Source organism: Trematomus bernacchii, unplaced genomic scaffold (genome assembly GCF_902827165.1).
Source record: "Trematomus bernacchii unplaced genomic scaffold, fTreBer1.1, whole genome shotgun sequence".
Lineage (NCBI taxonomy): Eukaryota > Metazoa > Chordata > Actinopteri > Perciformes > Nototheniidae > Trematomus > Trematomus bernacchii.
This window is the reverse complement of record NW_022988097.1, coordinates 6463219-6469218: the sequence shown is the minus strand read 5'-3', so window position 1 is coordinate 6469218 and position 6000 is coordinate 6463219.

The following is a 6000-nucleotide window of genomic DNA, read 5'->3' as shown; positions in this document are numbered from 1 at the left end:
TATATTTACTCATGTTCTGTATTTAAGTACACATTTCAGGTACTTTATTTTTTCAGGTAGTATATTTTTCTGTGCCACTGTATACTACTCCAACTTTTACTTTTACTTTTTAATTTACTACATTTACTTTGAAGCTTTATTTCCTAGTTACATTATAGATTCAGATTTCATAAACACAACACACAAGCACAATGAAGCAATTTTAAATTATGATGTTTTTGATATAGATTAACCTAAAGTCACTTAAAAAATTAGCAAAAGACAGGAAATTCCAGCTCCTCACAAGTGAAGATGTGGTGCTTTTTCTCTCAAATATTTCAATTTATATTTTAATAAAGTATGATTTTCTCGAATGACACATTTTACCAAGTACTTTAAGTACATTTTTTACCATCACACTTAGTACTTATACGTACCATTGTCAATGCAGTACTTTAACTTTTTTAATGGAGAGGATTTACAGTTTATTATAAGTACTTTTACTTAAGTAAAGCATCTCAATACTTCTTCCACCACTGCATGTACTCCATGTACACAAGTATAAAGGCTTCTGGGAGCTTAGGTGAGAAGATTCCCCAGAGTGTGTATGGATGTCTAGCTGCTAAGAGCTTCCCCACGTGTTTACATCGATGTCAATCCCTTCTTGACACCTATTGAGCCGGCACACTTTGGTCAGGTGTTCGATTTTTTGCGTACCTGTCCCAATGCTGCTTCCCCAGTCAATAATGGTTCAGAATGCAAATATATACAACTGGAATAGTTAGCAGCAGAGGTGGAAGAAGTACTCACATCTTGAACTAAAGTGAAAGTAGAACAACCTTAGTGTAGGAATACTCTGTTACAAGTAAAAGTTGTGCCTTCAAAAAGGGTACTCAAGTAAAAGTACAAAAGTATTAGCATCAAAATATACGTAAAGTACCAAAACTAAATGTACTCATTATGCAGATTGGCCCATTTAAAGAATAATATTATATGTTTTTATTATAATTATTAGTGCATGAAAGTGTTTATCAAAGCTAGTTATAATTCATTTGTATACTGCAGGGAAGCTTGTGAATTTACTCCAAGTGTAACTAAAGGTTGATTTAAGTGTTGATTATATTTCACATCATTAATCAAAATCTGCAAAGTAACTGAAGGTTTTAAATAAATGTAGAGAAGTAAAAGTACATGATTTACTTTTGAATTGTTGCTACAAAGTAGCAAAACATTGAAATACTCAAGTAAAGTACAAGTCTCACACAATTGTACTTAAGTACAGTACTTGAATACATGTACTTAGTTACTTTCCTCCACTGGTTACTATTGGCAACATAGTTACCGTGCATCAATATACAGTAGTTACATGTTCAAGAAATACAGCTTTAATTCATGTCTATATTCCAAATTGAATACTTTTATAATAAGCATGGCCATTCTTACGCTGACATCTGCCTGGGGCGAGATTACTGGTGTCTAAAGGTTAATGAACACATTTGCAAACTGGAAACCAAGCCATTGTAGTTTATTCTCCTTCCTTTCTTTGGTTTGGCTTTCTGGTAAGCAATGTGTCTTCTGTTTGGATAGCATTCATGCTTTCTGGTCAGGTTTCAAAGCTGGCTAATGGAAATACATGCTTACTGAACAGAAGCAGTCCCCTCCTTGCATACTAAAACCCAGCCTCGTAAAGTCTGAGCGATTCAGCTGGCATGTACACGACCCAGATTCAGATGGGCGTCATGTTCAGAAAGTGGGTTTATTCCTTGTTCCATCCAGAAGGAACATTAGATACAAAAGCAATAATAATGACGCTTGTTATATTACATTTCTTCTTCGCCTTTATCAGCTTTGCCGTTTTTTTTCCAGGGAGCTATCAGAGGCAGTTACTTAAAATATAACCAGAAGGAAGACTTTCCCTTACTGTAGCATTCCCAAGCATGTTCCTTCATGATTTATCTTTTTAATCTGTTGAATTATTTTAATCTGTATTTAAGTGGTTGACCTACATCACTAGAGTGTCCCTGAAAAAAATGAATGTATGGACCTTAAATCTTCACTGTGGCTGTCTGTTTCCAGCACAGCATGCCTTAGTTAACCCAATGTTTTTATTCTCAGTGTACTATTAGTCAAAACAGAATAACATTACACAAAGCCTCTAATTTCTTAGATCACCTGTAGATAGAGGAAGACACATTCTCCCCTTCTCCCTCCCTCTCTGGCAGAGCCCTGTCCATATCGCCATGTTTACTGCATGTTGACATGAAAAATATTTTAGGGTGAAATAGCAATGATTCATATATACACACTGTCTCACTGCACTCTGTGTTTGTCTTTAAACTTCACTTTTCCCCAAATCCTGTATATAAGCCATGTTTAGGAAGGGATGATCACTCGCTGCTCTATTCTCTGGAGTCTGGGACACCTGGAAGCACCTGGAAGCACCTAGTTTTTCCAAGAAGGAGCCGCTGTATTTGCATGCTTTTTATTGGAGATTGTTAATCCCCCTTGGGCAAATTGGGACTTCTACTTTTTCTTAACTGGGAGTAGGCTGCGGGACGTTGGTGATGGCAATGGCATATTTAGGCAATCTTGTTAAGAGTTTTATTGTCAGGCAATGTTTCTGGAATCCAATTTTGCAAAAAGAACTTAAGGACAAATTGAGAATTTTCCAAGTAAGAGCATTTTCTGCCATCAGCAGTTGGATACAAGCTGTGGTGGAAATTGTACGGATTCTTGGTTTTCCATTGACCTTTAACGGGCACAAAAAACGAAAGGTTGTTCAATGACTTCAAGATAAAGGGCAAGTAGATAAAGGCTTCTTTCATCACCTGTATGCGTGTGTCTGGAGTGTGTGGATGTTTATACTAAACACAAGCAGCTAATGCAGAGCTGAGGCACTGGGCATGACGACATGTCTCCAGGCTTCACGTTCTCTGCTACCGTTTACCAAACAGCCTCGATAGGACGGGACTGTTTTAGTAAATACAGAAGGTGCGTGTGTGTGTTTTGGGTTGACCAGGACAGTTAGATTTCTGCAGGTAGCAGTTATACAAAAATCTATTTTCTTTAGATTTATGAGCTGTCAGACTTTAAACACTCTTTATCCACCGTGCAGTGAGGTGTGGAATCTTTGTTTCCGCGAAATAATCAGGACAGTTCTTACACACACAAATCTCTCATCTCTCGCAGCAGTGTAATCATTCTTTGTCTTGAGTTTATATTATAAACATCACAAACTCGCACTGCAAGGACACGTACACACACGCACACACACATCAACAGTGAGGGTGAGGGGGTGTGCATTCCGTTATTCGACAGGTGTGTGGAAGACACGAGCCAGGAAACAGGGCAGCAGGTGTAGATGAGGATTTATAGATTTTAATCGTATAACTCTGTTGAGCAATAATTCTACTGCTTGAGGCAAGGAAGGTCCATATAGCTACAGTAACATGTGATGGATGCTGTGTTGGGAATCCCTGCACCTAGAGAAACTGTGACAAATTCCATTTCTAGTGGCTTGTGCACCAATGCTTCATAGTTTTGGTTTGGATACAGGTTGCTATACAATGCAATATGTATTTAAGTCAAAGGCCTTGTTATAATTTAATTAAGATCATCATTTTTTTTTCATTCTTTAACTCTTGCATCTTATTTTTTATATTTTAAGTCAAACTATATTGCCTTAACCTTTAAATGTTTTACTAATTTTATTTGTATTGCTCTGACTTCTCTGTACATCACATTCAAATTCCATCTGCATAAAGGATGCTTATTAAATAAAACTGCCTTGCCTATTTGGAAAGAAAGCAGAAAAACCAGCAGATGATTTTTTTTCAACTAGAAAGGAAAGAGAAACTGCCAGGAGGAAAACAGTATAATAACTGAATGTTGTTCCAAGATAGGCAAGTGTGTAATCTGAGTTTGAGGTTTACTGTCCAAAATGAAAAATGTGCAAGAAACACACAAAGGATGTTATGTATCAACATAAGTATTGTGAGATTTGATAAAGGCAAGTTGACTTTAGTTTCATCAAGTCGTTAAGGTAAATCCCTCAGGTTTTTCCGTTTCTTATCTGGGCAGCTTCATCTGGAACGCTGCCTTCTCCCTCTGACCCTGTCATCCCCATTCTTGGTGTGATTAACGGCTACAAATTTGCATCAGTTGTTATTGAAGTCTCTTAAACAAAAGCCTGATATTTGTCATGTTAAAAAAAAAAAAGGGCCACCAAAGTTCTTGATGCCACATCATTCAACTGCCAGCCCGGAGTCTGAACAAGCTAAAGAACAAACAAATTGTCTGCACCAGCTATCCATGTGCTAAGACATTTTGGGATACAAGTGTGGCATATTGGGACAGTGATATACTAATATTGACTGTACTTTTATTTAAACCCAGAAAGCTCATGATCCCCTCTGTAAGCTATCTATTTGCATATGAATTTGGCACAGTCATGTTTCTCCGAATGAGGTCTACGGCTTAGTGTGAGGCAAGACATATCACAGGTTTTAAATCAGATATGCCTTAAAGTCTTGACACAGCTAATAAACTGAACTTTATGATCCATCCAAATGGAACCTCAGCCCTTTAAAATCAGTTATGCAAATGTTGACAGGTTGACCGTCTAACCTCCAACCACTTACACACTTTGCCAATTGCGCCAGGATGTTAAATTCCACTGGTTCTCGGTTAGAAGTGTGGGTGTCTTTCTTTCTGTGTTTAGTATAAATGACTGTCATGCTGCCTGTGTTTCGGGGTAAATAAAGGCCTAAGGCTGACACCGATCAAAGGGTTTATATTTATTTTAATAACAAGGGTGCAGGACAACTAGAGAACAGGAATAAAACTGGTCAAATGATTCTATTTGTCACAGTTTATCAACTATAACATTAATAATATTGTATTTAATGATTATGTAAAGCCAAAATTAACATTTTGCAGAGGGAACCACAGACTCATAGAGTATAATGTGTTTGAAATGTAAAATGTATAATATCCTATTATATTAGTGTTTAAATTACAGTTTGTTGTATCAGACATATAACAGATATTAACATATTAGCAATTGTACGTTTATTATTACTGTTTTGTACTCTACATTATGAGCAATAATCTGTTTTCATCATTAATGTATGTATTAATACTTATACACCACTATATGTTGTAATTTACACAATTGTACATGTTAATTGGTGTGGAATATTTAAGCACATTTGCACTGCTTTTCTTAACTTCTTATGTTAATATAAATATTTGTATTCTATTTTATTTTGTCCTGAAATTGCACAGTTTTACTTTGACTTCTGATGTTTAAGACTGTATTCTATTTTACTTTATTTTCTCTTTGTATTCCTTCCAAACCGTCACACTACTCTCCCGTGATAAATACATTATTCTGATATCATATTACTCTTTATATTACTACATGTGTTATGTATACCACACATTGCTGAATGTATATTTTTTGTTTTTAGTACCTTCCCATGAATATGAGTCACTGGAGAAACTAACCTGAATGTCTTTGTACAGCACTCACCTCTTTCTTTGTGAATACATCTCCTAACTTTGACTTGATACACACAAGAGGTTCTTGATTTACTTTCATACGACTCTCAACTATATGTGATGATCGTAGTTTTAATACACAGACTGCAATTGTTATGTTGAGTGACGGTGTTTATTTAGCCGTTAATTCACGCCTCAGCATCTTTACAGCTTTTTACAGTTGGTCCCTCTCCACAGATAGAGCTGCTTGCATCCAGTCAGCAGTATCTGTGTATTGAGGGTGTGACTGACTTTTCAGTGTTTGGTGTAGCAAAGAGGGACAGCATGGGAACGTGGATTTTCACCGTTTAGTAGAATCAGTTAACAATCCATCACACAAAGATCGGGTTTCACCGACATGCAGGTTCTACTCTACTGGTCATCGCTTATTTGACAGTTTTCTGTCAGTGAACGCTTACTTTCTTTCCTAACTTTCTTTTTGAATGGGTTGGATGTTTGAGAGAAATCTTATGGCTCCTT